The sequence below is a fragment of the Artemia franciscana genome, chromosome 19, assembly GCF_032884065.1.
Source record: "Artemia franciscana chromosome 19, ASM3288406v1, whole genome shotgun sequence".
Classification (NCBI taxonomy): domain Eukaryota; kingdom Metazoa; phylum Arthropoda; class Branchiopoda; order Anostraca; family Artemiidae; genus Artemia; species Artemia franciscana.
This window is the reverse complement of record NC_088881.1, coordinates 24,535,964-24,558,587: the sequence shown is the minus strand read 5'-3', so window position 1 is coordinate 24,558,587 and position 22,624 is coordinate 24,535,964. Positions and strand designations below refer to the sequence as shown.

At 34.7% G+C, this 22,624-nt stretch overlaps 1 long non-coding RNA gene across 1 annotated transcript; it reads right to left on the bottom strand.

Moving 5' to 3' along the window:
• Positions 1 to 504: 504 nt before the first annotated feature.
• LOC136039460 (uncharacterized) lies at positions 505 to 20,607 on the bottom strand. The gene is made up of 3 exons (XR_010620455.1): positions 20,471 to 20,607; positions 4,639 to 4,724; positions 505 to 678 (listed from the first exon to the last, which is right to left on the bottom strand). It is a non-coding gene; the product is annotated as an uncharacterized LOC136039460 (long non-coding RNA).
• Positions 20,608 to 22,624: the final 2,017 nt, after the last annotated feature.

Genomic DNA, 22,624 nt, shown 5'->3' with positions numbered 1-22,624 from the left:
ATAAAATTTGATCAAGCTTCATATCATAATACCATTATAATATTAAGTTGCATAAGTTTTGGGACTATGAAAGCCTAACCCTTGTCTAATGGACTAAAATGACAATGACCTGTCTTAACGTTTAAAGCTCAGTATCTGCAAGAGTTTAAAATAAGTTTTGACGGAACGCCGCCAATATAATTTTTGAACCTACAAAACTACAAAACTAAATGACTTGCTTTTTATCAGACAAGAAAAAACCAGTAAGCTACTAGGAAATCATCGTAAAAAAAAAAACAAAATTAAAATCTTTAGAATAGTCTTGTAAAATTAAATGACTTCCATGCTTCTAGAAAAAAAAAAAAACAACCTGTAAGCTACTAGGTGACCATTATAAAGAACAAAGAAGAAAAACAACAACTTAAGAACAGTCTTGACGAAACATATTAATATTTTTAAAACTCACAAGCTTGGCTTTCTCTAAAACTGCTGCCAAAGAAATATTCTTTAAACCTTTTACCTATATGTACTATCACGGTTTTAATTTATGTTATTATTAAAATGACTAATATTATTAATAATTCCGCTACCATATTCGTCATTAGTTTTAGTAAATCAGCTTGATATTGACCGGTAGAAATCTTGACGGTTCAATTGGCACTAAAGAATCTGGTCACGTCAAAGAGATGATTAATAAACCTGGAATAAACATATTGATAGTTGAAAGTTGAAGCATAACCTGTTGAAAGAATAAAATTTTATAACCAGAGTAACAGGTTTCTTATTAGATCAATTTAGATCAATATCTATCCGTTAATTAATCAATATCAGTTCAAAAAAATTGAGCTGCTGGGTCAGTACTTGAGACCAAGGATAGCTTGGCTTTAGCAGTCGGGAGTTGTAAACAAAAACCCACTTTTCTACAAAATGTAAAAAAAAACGAGTTTTATCAATTGAAAGTAAGGAGCAACACTAAAACTTAAAACGAACAGAAATTATTACGTACAAGAGAGGGGTTGCCCGTCTTCAATACCTTGTTATTTACGCTAAAGTTTGACTTCTTGTCCAAATTAATTAATAATGACTTCATAAACACAAGGCCGTTTAGATAAAATAATAAACTTTTTTTAAAGTTCAAGAAAAACTTTACCGTAAAGAGCGAGGTATTGAGGAAGGGGTGACCTCCCTCATATATATATATAATTTTTCTGTTTGTTTGTCGGTCTTTACTTTCAGTTGAAAAATTTTTATTTTTATTTAATTTCGGATCATTTTTTAAAAAATACCGAGAAAAATGGCTTTTCCTCCGTTTAAAATGCCCTTCAACACAAAAATTTACTCAATGTAAGGATCCTCCAACGTACACCCCCTCCAGAAAATCCCCTCCCCAACCTAAGAAAACTCTATATACTTCCTAATAGCCAAGTAATAATTGCCACTACTAATGTTATGGTTTAATAAATCAGCTTCATAAATTGGCTGATTGTGGAAAAGTAGTATATCCGGTATTGTCAGGTGGCTTCGTGCTGAGAATAATTGTTAGTAGGGGTAATCAGACTTATCAGATTGGGCAAATTAACCTTATTTGAGGAATTTTTGAGAGGCATACGGATTGAATTATTCAAATTAGCTCGTTTTTCAAACCGTTTATTAATTGCACCAGCGACATATTCTGCTTTTGGGACTGCAATATCTTATACCAAACATCTGGCAACGCTGGTCCTAATACACGTGAGCCAGTCTGGCTTGATATAAAATGGAAAGTGATAAGCTATTCCACCTACTTTTTTTGTGTTTAAAACGCGCTACTATGGGGCCAAACTTTATTCTCTGTCATAAAATAAAAAAAATTCCGATACTTTTCTTGGAGTGCTCGTGTCTAGCTTGCTCCTAAATAAGAAAAAAAGAGGAAAATGTATATATTTTAATTCTGAAACAGCTGTATAAAAAGGACTTCCCTTAGATAGCGCCTCGTTACTCTAATTTGCCCAGTTGTGAGCTAGTGTAAATCAAATGGACTAATGGAATATTTGTTCTGTTTACTCATAACTATGAGCTGGAATAGTTTGTATATAAAATTCATCAAATTGCCATCATTAATCATTGCTTATAGCTTCCATAATATATATATATATATATATATATATATATATATATATATATATATATATATATATGTATATATATATATATATATATATATATATATATATATATATATATATATATATATATATATATATATATATATATATATATATATATATATATGTGTGTGTGTGTGTGTGTGTGTGTGTGTGTGTGTGTGTGTGTGTGTGTGTGTAAAATAGTGTATATAATGTACATATAAGGGCTTTTCATTGTATATACTCCTTTATATTTAGATTTTAAAATGTTCCCTTTCCAAGAGCCTTCACATAGATATATTTAGAATCCTTGCAAGATATGGATTTTAATTCACTTGCGAAGACGTAGTTTCACTGATGGAAGTTAGGAGCGAAGTTTGAAAAAAATGTTACTTTACAAATTTTTGCCATATATATCTGCAAAGCTGGTTTAAATAGACTGTCTCGTTGCATTTCCCTGAATTCTTACAACTTTAAAAAATTAATAATTTATTGAAAACTGAGATTGTTTAAGCTTTTAGAGATTAAAATTGTATACAAAAATGTATTCATTTTATTGCTGGTCAAAGACTAATTAGAGCCATGTAAATTAGTCCTTCGTATTCAGCATGCTACTTTTCGACTCTTCTGCTCCTAATCCAGTGGGTTTTGGATTTTCAGTAAAACAACAGTTTTTCAGGATTCTACAAGTAGAGGGACATATTACGAGTCAGTTTATTTTATCCAGTTATATATATATATATATATATATATATATATATATATATATATATATATATATATATATATGTATATATATATATATATATATATATATATATATATATATATATATATATATATATATATATATATATATATATATATATATATATATATATATATATGTTGCATAAGCTGCTACAACGCAGTAATTACTGTTCGTTTTAAGATTCAGTTTCTGTCTTAAACTCCATCGGTAAGACTACATATATTGTTTTGTTTTTAATTAATTTTTGTGCGCTTTTCTACGCTTACATGCTGGAGTGTAATGATTTTTGTGACTAGGTAAGAAAATGTTACATTCTGAAATTAGTTCACAGAGTTTAGAAAAGTAAAGGATATTGAAAAAAATGTTAAACGTATACTAAATATAATTTGAAGAAATTCGTGATATGATTATTGCTATTTTTATTCTGCTATGTTGTAAAGAATTTTGAACTGCTAACGAGAAAATATACTTTGCTATTTTTGCTTCTTAGCCCTCAACATTCTGGGAAAAATTTTAATAAGAAAAGTCTCCAAAGCAAGGTGGTCAGTGCCCTTCCTATACCTTCAAATGACGGACTTGTATGTGACCTCAAAACCAGCAATCAATTATCGTTGTTAGGACCCGTCACATATTGGGGGAAAGAGGGAAGACACTCCCAATGTTTTGATCACTTGGTAAAATAAAATGAATCGTAAAATCGTGAAGCGAGGTGCCATGATTTTTCCAACACCACTAAAATTCTTTGTTTGGTTAAATAAAGACCAGGAAAATACTGACATGTCATGTACAGAAAGTTTAAGTCGGTCGGTAAACGCTGCAGTTTTACCGACTTCTGCAGTGAGTTTACAGACGGTACCTGTGCCGCAATTTTCCATTTGGTTAAATAAAGAGCATTTTAATAGTGACATGATATATACCAAAATCTGAATCTCGGTCGCTAAATACAGCGGTTTTACTGACTCGTTTAGTGATTTTGAGTATTGTATTCGAAATGGACATTATACTAATTATTATCAAAAACAGTTGGTAAAAATGACTCGTCAGTTTTTCAAATCCCCTGCTCCCCCCAAACATTTCGGTGAGTAACGACCCTGCTCGAACTTTTTACTGCTGAAAGAGAAGTAAAATTCTAATTGCGAAAACTCTGCCGGGTCACCCACTTAAATGTAGTTATGATGTTCGTCTAACCGTTGTGTTTTCGCAATTAACTCGCAATTAATTCACAATAAGCATATAGAATTAACTCGCAATTAATTTGCAATAAGCATATAGACGTAAGCATTAGCTTTCGAACTGGCCCTTAGACAGATTTTTAAGATGTTTGATTCCCCGCTAGTGCTATAGAAATAATAACAGCGAAAAAGAGACATATTACCGTTTCAAGCTTGTATTGAAAATCCTCTGGAAATGTTTTCGTAACCAGCTTTTACTTCTAAGCTTTTTTTCTCATGAGGCAGTTTATTGTCTTGTAATGTGTTTTTTTAGTTTTCGCTTTATAAGGGGGCTGGAGGGAGAAATGTACAAGATGAGGAGTTGTAAACCTTCTGATACTTTCAACCACAGACTTTCAACCACAGAGATCGTAATGGCACTCTTTTTCAACTTTCTAGCTTTTCAACTCTAGAAATGCTGCCAGAGGCGCCATTTTTGGTACTAGGATTTATAAAAGAAACACGCGAAAACAATTAAGAGCTTTGAAATGTGCATTTTTTAAGTAAATAGGCTCTATATTATTAAGAAAAATACAAAATCCTCGTCTTATATACATTTTTAAATTCTTACTTTTTTTCTTTGATCCAGTAGTATTAGGTCCATACTGAGCTATTTTGGATCTACCTTCTTTCCTCGTTTCCTCTTCCTTTTCATTTCTAAAAAATAAATTTGAAACCTTCATGTATATCTCACATAATTTTTCTACTCTTCCTTTCACAATTGTAACTTTTCTAACCTTTAACTACTCACAAAAAGTCCCAATTAAAAAAAAAACCTTCCTACCGCTATCATATATATTACCTTTGCGTTCCATAGACAAAGTCTACTATTTATTTTCCCACTTCTACCCATTTGCCCTATCCGTTTTGAAGGTTCATATACTGAAGTTTTAATCGGTTAACTTACTTAAAAAAATTCTTTTTATTTCTTATTGCCCTAAACAGCAAGGGGCTGCTCTCCTCTTATCATAATTAATTATTGTTATTTTTAATATGCGATTAAAAATCTCTTTATCTTGTTGCTGTAGCCTGCTAGTTTTGACTGAAAAAAAGGGAAAAATGAGATATCATAGTCACCCATTCAAAAAAGGGATTATCCTTGTTGTCCAAGCTGGAGCATTGTAATTTTCTTATGCAGTATTTCGGCTATAGTAACTCCAATAGTGTATTTTCCTTTAAACTCCGTTCTTGAGGGGCTTCATGCTCTTCCTCGGAACTGCCACCCATTTGTTTTCGCTATAAGCACTTACTCTATCAAAATAATGGTTACCATTCTTCAATCAGCTGTCATTTTCTCGAGTTTGTATTTAACTTTCTTTCTTCAAATGGGATCCTTTTTGAAACATTGGCCAGAAATTTTCATAAGAGAGGGGGTAAGCAATACCATCATTTTTATTCTGTTTTACTGTATTGTAAACTAGAGGAATGGTTAAGTATTCATACAATGAATGCCTTATTTATTTATTTATTTATTAATACCAAATACGGTAAGGTTTCAAGCTTACCGTATAGTTTCATGTAAATATTAAATAAAAAAAAACAAGTTTTTTTTTTATCTGAAAGTAAGGAGCGACATTAAAACTTAAAACGCACAGAAATTACTTCGTATATGAAAGAGGCTGCTTCCTCATCAACACCCCGCTCTTTACGCTAAAGTTTGACTCTTTCTCTCAATTCTTCTTTTTAAAACAGTAAAAAACTTTAGCATAAAGAGCGGGGTGTTGATGAGGAAGCAGCCTCTTTCATATACGAAGTAATTTCTGTGCGTTTTAAGTTTTAATGTCGCTCCTTACTTTCAGTTAAAAAAACTTGTTTTTTTTTATTTAATTTCTGAACGTTTTTGAATCAATGCATGTTTTGATTTTGGTTCTCCGCAGAGGAATAATCAAAACGAAATTTGCATATTTTTTTTCTTTTTTTTTGGCTAAATGGCTTTCTCATAATTTTGATCGATTGATTTTGAGAAAAAAAGAGCGGGGGACGAAGCCTAGTTGCCCTCCGATTTTTTGGTTAATTAAAAAGGCAACTAGAACTTTTAATTTTTTACGACTCTTTTTATTGGTAAAAGATTTATGTAACTTATAAATTAGCTTACGTAAAGAACTTTTGTATTCTCATGTTTTTATTACATATATGAGGGGATTCGCCCCATCGTCAGTACCTCGTTCTTTACACTAAAGCTTAAATTTTATCCCAATTCATTAAGAATGACCCCTGAATCACAAAAGCCGTAGAATAAATAGTTGAAATTACTAAAAATACTTTAGCGTAAAGAGCGAGGTGTTAGAAGGAGGTGAGCCCCTCATATGGGTAATAATTTCTGTTTGTTTTAATTTTTATTGCTGTTCCTTACTTCCAGCTGAAAAAGCTTTTTCACATTTATTTTTTAATTGTTTTTTTTTTAATAATGCTAGTAAATCCTGCTCTCCCTTCATGGAAATTTTCTTCTCCCATGACAAATTTTCGATGGAAAGTTCCCCCAGCATATCCCCCTCTTCTCAACCCCTCCCCCCAACCAAAAAAATCCTCCTGAAAACGCCTGTATACTTCCCAATAACCATTACTATATGTAAGCACAGGTCAAAGTTTGTAACTTGTTGCCCCTCCCATTGGGACTCTGGGGGAGTAAGTCGTCCCCAAAGACATAGTTATAAAGGTTTTCGACTACGCTGAATAAAATGGCTATCTCAGAATTTTGATCCGTTGACTTTGGGAAAATAATTAGCGTGGGAGGGGTCCTAGGTGCCCTCCAATTTTTTTGGTCACGTAAAAAGGGCACTAGAACTTTTCATTTCCGCTAGAATGAGCCTTCTTGCAATATTCTAGGACAACTGGGTCGATACGATCACCCCTGGGAAAAAAAACAAAACAAACAAACAAACAAATAAACACGCATCCGTGATCTGCCTTCTGGCAAAAAATGCAAAATTCCACATTTTTGTAGATAGGAGCTCGAAACTTCTACAGTAGGGTTCTCTGATACGCTGAATCTGATGGTGTGATTTTCGTTAAGATTCTATGACTTTTAGGGGGTGTTTTCCCCTATTTTCTAAAATAACGTAAATTTTCTTAGGCTCGTAACTTTTGATGGGTAAGACTAAACTTGATGAAATTTATATATTTAAAGCCAGCATTAAAATGCGATTCTTTTGATGTAGCTATTGGTATCAAAATTCCATTTTTTTAGAGTTTTGGTTACTATTGAGCCGGGTCGCTCCTTACTACAGTTCGTTACCACGAACTGTTTGACTGTTGCTCAGTCACAGTTTGATAATTTCGATTCAAGGCTGTGGCTTCAACGATAGTGACCGGAGATAACCAATATTTAATAATGTCACCGTTAGCGCTTTGATTATAAAACATTATGATTTGAAATAAATCTTATCTGCAGTATTTTTTCCTACTTAATTATCATAGTTAACTCTGAAATTGTTTCTAAAATATTTTGAGGATAATTAAGTTAGTTCAAAACTTTGGTCTGAAATTTGCTTGCAACAACTGCCAAATTAAGGCAAAGCTATTTAAAATTGATTTGGAAGGAACAATGAAAATAAACAAAGTAGACACTGTAATTCACATTAAAAGAGTTGGAAAGTGACGGAGGAAAGAGAAAAAGAGAAAACGAAAAGGCCGAATAAAGCCGCGAATGAAGCCGAAGCTAAATTCAAATATCGATAGGGTTAGTTGCCTGCATATTAATCATGGAAGCCCGTCCTTTGTACAGCATGTAGTATTACCCACACAGATGATCCTAACGACGGGTATTATTTCTTTGCCATTCCCTATCGAGGAATGCCAATTATGGCATTTCTAGAAAAAAAACGAAAAAAACATTGTTCAGTACACATGGTTCTAGCCTAATGCCTCTCTCTACTGCTCTGTGATAGCCATTTGAGATAGTTGTTATAGATGGGTTTTGAATAAGTGATAGGCTCCATTTCAACAACTTGGATTCTAGCGTGAAGTCTAATGTTCTAATCACCGAACATATGTCTAGATATGTGTACGGGCTCCCTTGTGTTTCTAGGAAGAACGGATGTCCATCGGGCCTTCAGTCTTTTATTAATATGCCAATGTTTCTTCTTTCTGCTAAAACGGTGTAAACCATTATTCCATTAAAAATTTTCCTGACATTAACTTTCGCCTTCAATTCTGTCTGAAGAAAGCTCTCTCAGAACCTTGAGAGCCGGGGCTCTGACGTAGGATAAAGCTTGTCTGAAAACAGCCCATTTGTGCACGGTTTCTTCTCCTGTTCTGTTTAACGACTATTTTATTGGGCCCCATGAATATCCATCTTCTTGCATTTTGAATGGCATCAAAATCTCTTTCGATCCATATGCGTATGATATTATTGATATGAGTCGAATAATTAAACAATATTTTGAAATTTTCAAAAGCCTGCAAGATCTTATCAAAACCACCCTGTATTTTATTTTTGCCGTAAACGTCTACTATTGAGATAAATTGAAATAATTGTACCATTCTTGATAATGGTGACATTCTTTACCTTGGTGTGAATATAACAGTGGAATGTGTGAGCTCCGTGGTTTCAAAATACAAAAAATTTTCTAAATTACTGCTTGAATTCCCTATATGGGCTTTAAATTTAAGACTAGTTTAGAGTAGTTCGGAGTAGAAAATCTGAAGAGGCTGTGGCCTCATTTAAGAAAAATGTGAAGCAGAGATAGTGAGCCCTTTTCGGTACCTTCTAGTTGACTGTCGTATATAACTGAGAATTTCACTTGCAATGCAAAGTTCAAGGTTCGAGGTTTTATTATTAATACATCAAATTCTCGACAGAGAGAAAACTCGACAAAATCGAAATGCAAATTTAGCTTTCTACAGTTTAATATTATTATAATTGCACTCTTTATTTATTTGTTATGAAGTTAGTCTGTTTTCTCTCTTTTTCGTTCTTTGTTTTCCTTTTTGTTCAGTATTTACTGAATAAATGCTAATACTAATGAGAAACAATTAAAGAAAGATTAAGTGAAATGATATTGGAGACATTATTGCCCAATGTTTATCGAGGTCGACACGCACAAGAACGTATTATGAGGAACTGACAGATTATTGCCCGATTCTGTCTGTCCAATTTGTGTCGCAAAGATTATGTGTGATGGAACAAATAGGGTTTTCAAATCATCTTTCATTAGAAACAAGAAGAGAACTTTACCATTGTTAACGAATCAGTTGCCCATCCAAATGCAAATCTCGTAAAAAGGTTAATCTTTTAGCTTTCAACAGAAGCTATAGAACCCCAGTTTAGTGACTGGTTTTATAATCAAAAGCATATAGACTGCCTCATTACTGGATCACTTTCTGACATGTCTTATTTACCAGTCAAATTTTATACCTCTACCACTTTAGGTTGCGGATCTGCATGTATTAAGACTTATGGGAAATTCGTATTTAACTAGGGATTAAATAAAAAAACTAGTTTTTTAAACTGAAAGTAAGGAGCGATATTAAAACTTAAAACGGACAGAAATTACTCCGTATATGAAATGGGTTGTCCCCTCTGCAATCCCTTGCTCTTTACGCTAAAGTTTTTAATTGTTTTAAAAAGTAGAATTGTGACAAAGAATCAAACTTTAGCGTAAAGAGCAAGGGATTGCAGAGGGGACAACCCATTTCATATACGGAGTAAGTTCTGTCCGTTTTAAGTTTTAATATCGCTCCTTACTTTCAGTTTAAAAAACTAGTTTTTTTTATTTAATTTCTGAACGTTTTTGAATTAATGCATTTTTGATTTTGGCTCTCCGCACATTAATTAGTAAAATGAAATCTGCATATTAATTTTTTTTTTTGGCTTAACGGCTTTCTCTTAGATTTGATCAGACGATTTTGAGAAATAAGGGGTGGGGAAGGAGGCCTAGTTTCCTCAAATTTTTCGGTTACTTAAAAAGGCAACTAGAACTTTTAATTTTTAACGAAAGTTTTTATTAGTGAAAAATATACGTAACTTAAGAATTAACCTGCGTAACAAACTTTTATGCTCTTATATTTTTTATTATGTATATGAGGGGGTTTGTCCCCTCCTTAATATGTCGCCTTTTACACTAAATCTTAAGTTTTGTCCCAATTCTTTAAGAATGACCCCTGAATCAGAAAGGCCTTGGAATAAGTAGTTGAAATTACTAAAAACACTTAGCATAAAGAGCAAGGTATTTATCTCCTCCTAAATACCTCGCTCTTTATGCTAAAGTATTTTTAGAACCCCTCATATGCGTAATAATCTCTGTTAGTTTTAAGTTTTAATGCTACTCTTTACTTTCAGTTGAAAAACTTTTTCGTGTGTATATTTTCATTGTTTTTTTTATAGTAATGCTAGAAAATCCCGCGCCCTTTTCATTGAATTTCTCTTCCCCCATGACATGTTCCTCCAAGAGAAGATCCTCCCACATAGCCTCCTCCCCTCAACCCCACCCCAAACCAAAAAAATCCCCATGAAAACGTCTGTACACTTCCCAATAACCATTACTATATGTAAACACTGGACAAAGTTTGTAACTTGCAGCCCCTCCCCCACGGACTGTGGGGGAGTGAGTCATTCCAAAGACATAGTTAATATGGTTTTCGACTATGCGGAACAAAATGGCTATCTTAAAATTTGGATCCGTTGACTTTGGGAAAAAAATGAGCGTGGGAGGGGGCCTAGGTGCCCTCCAATTTTTTTGGTCACTTAAAAAGGGCACTAGAACTTTTCATTTCCGTTAGAATGAGCCCTCTTGCGAGATTCTAGGACCACTTGGTCGATACGATGACCCCTGGGAAAAAAACAAAAAAAAAACAAAAAAACAAATAAACACGCACCCGTGATCTGTCTTCTGGCAAAAAATACGAAATTCCACATTTTTATAGATAGGAGCTTGAAATTTTCGCTGTATGATTCTCTTACACGCTGAACACGATGGTGTGATTTTCGTTAAGATTCTATGACTTTTAGGGGGTGTTTCCCCCTATTTTCCAAAATAAGGCAAATTTTCTCAGGCTCATAACTCTTGATGACAAAGATTAAATTTGATGAAACTTATATATTTAGAATCAGCATAAAAATTTGATTCTTTTGATGTATCTTTTAGCATCAAAATTCCGTTTTTTAGAGTTTCGTTTACTATTGAGCCGGGTCGCTCCTTACTACAGTTCGTTACCACGAACTGTTTGGTGTCACTGATGCATCTGCTGTTGAGGATTTTAGCACAGGTCTGGATTCCTATGCCCTTCTTTCCCTTCTCTACCCCCGTTTTTCTCAACCTATTGTATAAAAAACACCGTTTGCCTGTTTTTGTGGGAGGGGGGGGTATTAAAGTTAAACCTACCAATTGGACTGAAATTTCGTATTTAAAACCCTCCTACAGAAGACGAAGGGAGTGGGGAAGGAAGTTCGGTTAGAAGAGCACAATCTTTTAGCATCCTTGTAGTTGAATTGTAATGTGTACTGACTTGAAAAAATTTTTCTATAAGAAGCTTTCCGAAGAAAATTAAACAGGGACTCAAAGTATAAAAAATTCAAATTGAAGGCAGACTAAATCTTTAGGCCCTCCCTCTCTGCCCCAAGCCCCCGGCCCAAAATTTAAACCCACTTCTCCCCTCTATGTTCTCTTAAAATTTTTAACTTGATTCCCGAAGCCGTGCCTAGGATATTACAAATACGCTATTTTGACTTGACAATCCGTAGTGTCTTTTAAAGTACTCCACTACTTAATCAGAGGTATATTGTAGGTCCTATATAAGTTTATTAGTGCGAAAACTTCCAAACGGATGGGGGACAATTTTTTGGCATCCCTACCCCTATGTTCCCTCCCCAATTTGAAACTCGTGATCTACTTTACTTCCCTAGTACTCTCTGAAAGTTTAAACTAAACACCCCCCGCCATTCAAGAAACAATTTAAATACCCTATTTTACAATATAGTGTCAAATAGTATCTCTTACCACGTAGTATCTTTTGATTTACTTCGGTTCTATGACTTGTTTGAATTGTAATGTACTAAAGGACTGTGCAAAGAAGAACAGTGAACTAAGAATTATCTGTTGAATTTGCAACTCTATCCCCCTAGCTCTTCGCGAGATGTGGCTTATATAGTATTTTGATAATCTTGATGAACATGGTGTTTTTTTTTATTTAGCTCTTCCTCAATCCCGAGTTACAGCTCAACACCCAATTTTCCCTTTCTCTTAACATTCCCTGAAAGTTTCGACTTGAAACCCCTGGTTCACGAGGTATTGCAGATACACTATTTTGTGAACCTTGAAAAATAAAGTGTCTGTAAGTTTAGCTCGCTACTTAACTGTGTAGAGAATGTCCAATACAGAAGCTTAAAGTTTGAAAACATTTCGGTACACCAGAGGCAAAAGTGTTTATCGCCTTCTCCCTCCCCCTACCACAAAATAGTAAAATCCCTTTGCCCCACCTTTTTCCTTGCTTTCCCCATGAGTAACTGTAAGTTTCAATTTTAAACCCTAAACCGTTCACGAGATATTGCAAATATGCTATTTCGGAAACCTTGATACACAGTGTCTTTTAATTTACCTCAACCCCTCCCCTGAACCTTGTGGTAGCGCAGCAGATTTGACGTTCTTTTTAGCAAGAAGGAATCAAGCGATCGATCCTGCTGTGGCAAGGTTGAGTGAAATAGTCGCTACTTGCCCCTGTAAAAAAGATTCAGCAGCTGAAACATCTATTTGACGCCCTATTCACCAGCACTAGCTCTATGTAAGCTTTATCATTTCATCTGTATCCTCTCCGAAGTCAAAATTGAGGGTCCACTTGACGCCCTCCTGACACATCCTGAAAGCTTCAACTCGATCTCAAGAGCCATTCTTGAGAGCCATTCGATCTCAAGACAATTGAAAACCTGGGTGCGCGTATCCTCTTTTTGATTAAATCAGACAAGCATGTCGTTTCCAGAGTATACCCTTGGAAAACTCTGAGATTTTTGGAATAGCGATGTCCCTTAACAACTTCAAGTTGATCAGAAACCCAAGACCACACATGGGCCTCTTTTCTACAAAAACTTATATGTGAAAAGTGAGTAATTTAATCAATTTTGGGACTAATACCACAGAACCGTTTGGTTGATGTTGAAATAAAAGATATTTATTTGATCTTTCGAAACTTTTGAACAGAATCAATACCTAAAAATGTCGATCCAATATGGCGGGGTATATGGGGAGCGGGAAACAGAGAAGGGCACGGGATGGAGATTGGCTGCCTTCAAACTGCTGCTGACCCTAAAAAATGGCTCGATATATATATATATATATATATATATATATATATATATATATATATATATATATATATATATATATATATACAGACTAAAAAGCATAATTTTTTTTCTCACGATGATATGGGCATAAGGGAAAACAAGCGGATCGGGAATTACATTATATTACATAAATAAAAACAAGTTTTTTCAACTGAAAGCAAGGAAAAACATTAAAACTTGAAGCACACAGAACTAATTTGTTGAATTGTCGATAGAGTTTTGGAAAAAAAATTGAATTTTTAATCAGAAATTCCGATGAGCATAAGTTCTTTAGAATTAGTTTTTAATGATGTTTTTGGTAAACAAGTTCGGTTGGAAGGCAATGGGTATTGTTGTTCATATCCTGCTTAGCTTCTACGCTACTGAAGCTCTCGTGACCTCTAAAATAGAGTTCTCTGATCCTTAAATACATAGCATACATATGTTAAATACTTCAAAAAATTGTATGTAAATAGGAAAAAGGGAATACTGCCATTTAGAATCAACTAGAACAAAGCTCCTAGTAGCACTTACAAACACTCTTCCCCCCCCCAAAAAAAAAAAAATTTCTGCTGAGGCTCATGATGTCCCTCTTACCTTTTCCACCTCTATACCGATAGTCTTGCGAGTGTAATATTTTATACTGTATAGGAAATATCGTCAAAATGGGAGAGGCACTATAACCCTTCACAACACCAATAATAAAGGTGTAGGCTTAACATATTACTGGGAATCAAATGGGATCAAATACCAATTCTTACAACCCTGTTCCTCAATACCCAGTCTATATTTATCTCAGAAGGCTTAATGAGAATTAGGATATTTGGGCATTAAAATGACCCACTACCAAATGAGTCACCACTGCTTCTTCATAATAGCTGATGTCCACCTACACATCCGTCTACATAATTTTAACAAATATGAAGCAAATCAGCTTAGTTAAATGATGCTTTTAAATAAGCATGAGAACTCAGCAATAAGAAGGGATACATCACCCCGCAATACCTTTTTCAGGCTTAGACTAAACGAAGGGAGATGATGAACAATTCCTATCTCTCCCTCATATCCCCTTCAGTATTTATGTAGATGCCCATGGAGAGTTTGGCAAATTGAGCATTGAAGTGATGACTTTAAGGCATCAGAAACACCCTCCTTGCCAACACAACTTTAGTTCAAACAGTTAAGGCTGAGAAAGGGGCTGCCTCCTCTTATATGGAATAAATTCTGTGCTCTTTAAGTTTAATGTTGCTCCTTACTTTCAGTTGAAAAAACTGGTTTATATTTTAATTTAATGTAATGTATACGCCGATCTGTTTTGCGCAAATCATTTTCAATTATATTCATAGATTTTCGATTATATTCATTGATATAGCAGTGAGGGTTGAGGAAGAGTCCTCCCATGTGGAATAAATTCTGTATGCTTTAAGTTTAAAGTTGCTGAAAAAACTTATTTTTCTTAGATTTAATATAATCTAAAGCCCGATCTGTTTTCCACACTTCATTTTCAATTATATTCGTAGATTCTCGAAATTTTGTTTTGTATTTTAATCCAGTTCGAAAACGTGTCTTTCTATAAGACAAATATGAATTATTCCTTTACCAAGTCTTGTTCAATAGTTTTTTGACAATGACATTTCACAGATTCCCTAAAGGCACCAGCAATGAGCAGTGATTCTAGGAGGGTTGGACTTGGGAGAGCCGCCACTTGAGATTCCACCCACGAACCAGGCTTTGCTCTAGCGAAGAGCAGCTGAAGCTGATGATATGTGTAATTAACTACTAGGAAGAAGGTGATAATTAAGTTGTATGTAAATTCCTCGTCATCTATGAAATAAGATGTCATGTTTTCAGTTATTGTTGCTATTACGTCAAACGGGATTGAACTGCGTGTCAAAGATCATGTCTAGAGCAGATGTCTTTTGCCTCAGCAGCTAAAATGAGGGCCTTGTGTATTAGGTGACGATGGATATATGCTGTTTAAGACAGCGTTTTCCAGACTGGGAGACGCGCCTTCCTAGGGAGACACGGCCTAGTTCAAAGGGAGGTGCGAATATTACGCAGGATTGACAAAAATCGAATGAAATTAAAACTACGCTGTCACACGAAATATCTTGACCCTTTCGCGATTTGGGGGATTTAGATATTCAGGCTGAACAAAAGCTAGGTTTGCCAACTCAAGGTAAAACTAGCGACATTTTACATATGCTGCTGGGAACTCCGTTCTGGGTTTATTATTTAAACGATCTTGGCGATCGATTAGTTTCTCAGATATGCATTGTGGCAAATTCTCGCACTTGGCAAATTCTCCCAAAATCCTGCTGGATTTATATAAGAGGTTTATGAGATCAAAAAATGATTATGGACTGATGGAATGATTATGATGCTTTAGGGCCTCACCACCACTCAGAGAGAGGTAAGGTTTGCCAACTAGCTGGATTTTCTTCAATAGTTAAACAGAGCAAAATGCTATCAGTAAGGTATTTTAAGAAGATTTAGGCATATGGATCAGACCATCCCCTGTATCTGTTAACATTCGGGAAAATAAGTATTCAATCTTCAGCGAGAATTGGGGCATAGGATACTTTTATTTTCAAATGCCCAACCTGGCAAAATGACATTTTTCTTTCCCTTGTCTGCCATATCCTCCAGTATGGAGAGTAACTCCTGTTATTTTAAGCTTCCGACTAATTGCGGAAAAAAAATCAAAATATCCTTCCAGCAATAACTTAACTGGAATTTCAGAATACTAGAGTGACAAAGTTCCATGAGTTCCTGAAAATTTACACAGATGGCCCCGTAGAAGCAGGTAAAGCAGCTGCTGTTGCAGTGACCCCCCAGCTAAGCCTCCACGTTTCGAAACAGCTCCCCGACGATTCTTCGTCTTCACAGCTGAAATAGCTGCAATATACGAGGCTCTGAAGGGGGTCCATGCTAGCCCTCCTCCCAGGAAATAGGCAGTTGTATTCTCAGACTCCTAATCATCTCTATAAATTACTAGAAAAATCCACTTTTAAGTTGCTGACGGAGATGTACATCGGATGTGAGAATTGATGAAAGCCCTTACCAAGGAGGGAGTAAAAATAGCTTCCTAACACGTCCCTAGCCACCAGGCAATACGTTTCAATGAATAGGTTGACAAACTGGCAAACCAAGCATTCCAGAGGTCTTCTGAAATCGTCCATAACTATATCTATCACTCTTAATGATGCACTGAGCCATAGAAATGGCAAATTACTTCACTATAGACCGTCGAAGCTCATATTTAAAGACCGCAGGGATAACTCGGTGTTTCTGAGGATTAAGAGCCAAGAAATGATTCTAAGGAGAAAAGTACCCTTATGAAAAAAAGGTCTAAGCCCCCTCTGTCACAAATGCACGTCAACAGTCGAGACTTTTAGCCATTTCCGGTTTGAATGCCCGAAGTTGGCAACAATCTCCTCCAAGCTTAAAAGAACCACCACGAAATTGTGATTTTAGGAAGCTATTACTAGAAACAGACATCCCAATCCAGGAAGAAAGATGGATCTTCAAGAGGATCATTGACTCCTTCCTATTTCTCGATATTTTATAAAAAGATTTCCTTAAAATGGTAAGAAGAAGGGTCGATAAGCAGAAGAAGAGGAGGGTCCTGTCGCAAAAGCCGTAGGGGTACTTGCCGAGTATTTACTCTTAAGTTGCGGTGAAAAGGTAGCAGGACCCTAAACTTCCCTTGTTTGACCCTTATAAGAAATCCCGATCAGTTTTATCTCCTTTTGAAAGAATATAAATTCAATATAATGGAGAAGAATCAACCAACTTTGAAGCCAGAATGATCCTGAACAATTGAGTCCAAGTGCTTTCTAACGAAGAAGAAGGACTATAAAATTTACCTTATAAGTGGAAGAAGAAATTGATGTAGCCAAAACGGCATATTTAATTGGACGGTTTCCATGTGTTGAAGAGAATGATATAAATAAAGGTAAATTTTACATCTCTATTCCTTTCAAAGCCATATCGAGTAAATTTTCTAATATTTTCGACAATTTTCTTTTAATAAAAAACGTATATTTTGGAAATATTCCTTTCACTTTGTAGAGACAGTACAAAGTCAATCTCAGGACACAAAACTGGCCTAGCACTAATTAAATGAAAACACCTGATGTTCTCTGGACGCACTGCATGCTACATAGAGCAGATCTCTTATGAAAAAAAAATGGGTGAAGAACTTAGAAATTTCAACAAAAGTAATGAAAACCATAAACTACATAAAAAAACAGTTTTATTAAAAGTTAAATTATTTACAAGGCTGTGTGACAATATGGGAGCTACTTACGCTTCCCTTTTGTACAACAGTGAAGAATGTTGACAATCTTGTGCCAAAATGATTCAGAGGTTCATATGAACCAGATTCAGAGGTTCAGAGATTCAGATTCAATGATTCAGAGGTTCATATGTGCCAAAATGATAGAGTTCATATGAACTCTAAGTGGAAATTGCAATTTTGATCAAACAAAATGAAAATAAGGATGCAAATATGTTTAGGGGTGGCATTTAAGTATTAAACATGCTTGTTTGGTGGATATTTTAGAAAAAATAAACTTTTTGAACTAATTGACGTAAGGGCTAAAAATTAAACTATTGATTCAAAAAGATTTTAAAGATTTACTTTAATACATTTTGTAGTATTAAAAATATTCGTGTCTGTATTATTCTAGAAAATGAAAAGGAGGCACTATATGATCAAACATTTTTAGGGGAACCGTGGTAAAATAAAGCTTGTAAACCTTTCGTTTAAGATATCTAAAAGTTTTGAGATCCCGGTGACGCAGAACAACCATCATTGGAAAGCTTATTAAACTTGGGAGAGTGTGATGGCCTGGTCCCGATGTCCCATCTTATTTTCCTTAAAGTAACTAACATTGAATTACACCCAAGGTAGACTTTTTTCGAAAAAAGATTCACCGAAATGATCAGATGACAGATGAGTTTAAGCAACAAATCGGAGGCAACAAAACGAAGGAATACACCTGCAAGGATTTGGCAATTAAGTTTCGAGCATACTGATCTTAAAATGGAAAATTACCTGTCATGTTTCAGTTAAAATCGTTTTACGCCTAGAAGGTTTGAGCTACGTGTCAAAGCTCATGTCTGAAGCAAGTCTTCTTGGGTTTTACAGTCGAGATGGGGGTTTATGAGTTACATGACCAGGTGCTTGCTGGGCCGGATCGATTAGATGCGCGGCCCAATCAAAATTTTTTTTGCGGGGCCCCCTCTATATATTGAATTTTCAATTCTGCACTTTCGCTCTGATTCTCGCTTTCTTCTAACACCACAGTTCTTTGTCCTTCACTGTTAATTTGGACACTGTATGATACTCGCTTCAGTGTGTCTGCTTACCCTACTATTTCTCTGTTCCTCACTTTCATTTTTAACACGTTCTGATTCCTGCTGTTACTTGTAACTCTCGCTGCTGATTATCTTCTAACTGCATACTTTGTTTTCATTGTCATATATCTTCAAACCACACGTTTCTTTGTTCTTTATTTTACTGTTATTCGTTCTGATCCTCATTGTCGCATATCTTGTAACAGCATTTTTGTTTGTTTTTCACATTCGTTTTTTGGTCTTTGTGACTCTCGCTACCACTTGTCTTTTAACTAAATATTTCAATATTCTTCAATTTTGTTTTGACTTGTTCCTATTGTCAATTTGACTAACATTGTAACTACATATTTCTTTGATGTTTATTTTCGTTTATCATTGCTTTAAACATTTTTTCATTACCTTTGGCATCAGCTGCTTAGATTCGTCTTGTCCCTTTTGATGGCCTTGGTTATTCAGTAATACCCGTACGTTTACATTTCTCAGGTCGTTTACGAGATTTCTTGTCATTTGATGGTCCAGTTCGTTTAGTTACAGCTTAAGTTTTGTCCTCTTTTTTTCTCTTTTATAATTGTTTTATGCTTACGTTAGTTTAGGTTTGTGTCTTCTAGATGTTATGAAACTGCTGAAAATACCTTTTGAAATTTATATCACCGAATATGGCACATGAATTTACTTATTTGTAAATTTTTCTTTCTGCAAATTCTTCTCCAATGGGTTTGAAATCTATTTTTCTTGTGTCTTTACTCTCATTCACTATAATTACTAAACACTTTAGTCTATCCTGGTATTGTTGATATCAGATAATTTCTTTATTGGTTTACCGTGGAAAATGACCTCTCTCCAGAAACAACGCTTACTGGAATTGTTAAGAACATTTAATAATCTCTAAAATCAATATTTTGATGGCAGTGTGGGGCCCTTTCAAACGCAAGGCCCGATTGGGCTTAATCGTTCCCAGCACCCTTTTTCCTGGCCCTGGGCTCTTGCGGAAATTGAGAAATTTTCAAAATAGTGAAGAACAGAGGAAGCATTTGAAAATATTAGAAATGTACAAAACAAATTGTTCTGAGATTTAAGAGTAATGCCAAACATGAATCCCAGGATCCCCTAGAGGTGAAAAATTTAGGATGGAAAATTTTATGTTCCCTAGGGTGTAAAATTTTTTATTTCTGCGTAATTATCTTCATTAACTTCTACATTTCTTGCAAAATATTTTGAAGAAGAGACAAAATTCAAACAAAAGTAATTAAATCATACAAAATTGAGTCATAAATGTTGAGACAACTAACAAAAATTATGCCGAGCAATTTTTGAGTCCTAAAAAGTATTTCAATGTGGTGTTAACAAATCCGAGGAGGTTTTTTTTATACTTTGGAAAGAATTTTTCCTTAGTCACACATAATTTGTGTTTCCATTCATAGTATCTATGATTTGCAGATTTGGAAGAAGCAATGAAAGAAACAAATAAAATTGCAAAATAAAATAAGAGAGTGAGACAGTGGGAGAAAAAGAAAGAGAAAAAATACAGAAAAAGGATTTGAAAAACTGAACGAAGCCAAGGTTAAAGCAAAAGTCAGGTTTCTTCAACCGATGTGGTTAATAGTCAAGGGGTCAATTCGATTCCCAAATTAACACTCTTTTCATATGTAATGGTCATAACGGTGAAAATTGCACCCTTGCCCCCTTTGGGTAAGATATAGCTAGTACTATTATTTTGACATTTTAGTTGGCAGTGCTCAATGTGAGGTAAAAATCTAGTCTGCATAAAGTTGACAAAGGTTACCTTGGGACAGTCTTAGGAGGATGAGTAGGGTAGTTGACGTTAAGCTGGTAGACCTACTAGAGACTTAATTCGGCTCTCTTTTTAATCCCTCCCATAACTCAACGTACCTGAAAAGACAAGAATACAGTAGTTCATGGTAGGCTAAAAAGAAAAAATGCCAAAAATAAGACGGCGCTGGAGATTTTTCTTTAGGACATCTCAGCACCAATATCCTATCTTGTGAGTTTATATCTCTGGTTCTCTTAGTCTCTGGTCTGATCATAAGGGAAGTGATTCGATAACAGCCACGTTTGATTTAAATTATTTGCCATCATACATTTTGTCGTTAAGGAATGCTAGATCAAAATATCATTCTCGAAAAGGTCAAATCGTGAATAAGGAGAAAAACTGTAAAACTGGGAAATTAATAATAAATGAACCCCATCTATAAAATACCAGGCGTAATGAACCAGAAAATTAAATTGAAACTAGTTTATTGTGCTAATGATATTTCTAGTAGGTCAGGTCTAGCAGGCCTCTTTCTATAGGTTTTGTGCCAGAACTAATTTAATTTAGGCTCAAGAGTTCTAGACTTTGCGTCAGAAATGATTACATAAATAACAGTGATTAACATCTATCTAACGGTTCTTCGTACCTGACAAGGCTATCCACTTTCTGACGGACGATAAAAAATTAGTTACGTCCGGCAATACTTGTCATGTCGCATTTTTCAATTTTACAAAAAGTAATTTAGTGACGCTTTCTAGAGTCTGAATTCGGTAAAAAACAATGCGAAAGAAAGCAGGGTTTTGACTAAAAAAAAAAAAGATTTTAGGCATTACCTGAATAAATTCCGATCTGAAACATCACCTGCACTAGATTTTTTTTTTATAGAGGGTGGGTAGAAAATAGTGTTTACGGGTAGGGAGGAAAAATTCACAAAGGTTGGTAAGTTATTTGAAAATAAAGAACATTGTGAGAAAAATATTGAGTTGTCAGAGGAGGGTAGGAGGAATGACTATACTAGATTTTTTTTTTATAGAGGGTGGGTACAAAATACTGTTTACGGGTAGGGAGAAAAAATTCACAAAGGTTGGTAAGTTATTTGAAAATAAAGAACATTGTGAGAAAAATCTTGAGTTGTCAGAGGAGGGTAGGAGGAATGTCTTTGAAAGGCTATCGAAAGGCTATTTGAAAGGTGTCGTCAATATTAGGTCTTAAATAACAGTTGGCTTCCAATTCTGTGACATGGTTTGGTTTTCTTTTTTATTTTAATGATAATAATTTATTTAAACCCGCTTTACATACATAAAATGCACTTAAAGGAGTACAAAAATACGGAAAAGTAAAATAAAATGGAAACAATAAACAAGAAAAGACTCACAAAAGAAAAAACATACAACATCTCAGCTACTTTGGTACTAAAATCAAGCTAAACATTTAAGTGGAAAGTCGAAAATATTTTCTCAAAGCTTGTGAAACCTATCCACAAGCTGGTCTACTTTTGAGGAAATATCGAAAACGCCAAATCTACCTGAAAATGTACCGGTTGCGAGTCCAGAGCGGCTATTGTAGAAGATGTTTGCAAAAAAAACGAAAGAATGAAGTTTTTCCATATGCAGAATATGGTTGTGCTTGTGAAAAAAATATGCAATAATAATAGTCGATGGCAGTGCTTGTAATACAAAACTACAAAATTTTTTTTTAGCTGGGTTTTTAGTTTTTAACTGTTTTTAATTTTTGCTTTGAGTGCTTGTCGCGGTAACAATGAAGAACACTAACAAGTTAAAACTACCAGAAAAGAAAAAAAAAAGAAATTATCCCTTACAAAGAAAAACCTAACAAACAAACCCTTAATCTATCTATATTGTTAAATCCACTGGCTTAAGCTTTATTTTGAACCAAATTAATACTGTGCATTACACGTATGTATACTATATACTAGAGTCAGCTATGGAAGAGTTACTGGCTAGGCTCACTCCCATAAAGGAGTAATAGAGGGCAGGAGCGTAGCTCTAGCATTTTTATTTGGGGGCAAAAGAGGTCCATATCCTGATAGTCAAGGGGCATAGGCTATATAATAATTTCGTCTCCGAATTTTTTGATGAGCATATTTAATAATTTTGTCTCTAAATTATTTGATGAGCAGATGAACCCCCCCCCCATGGAACAACA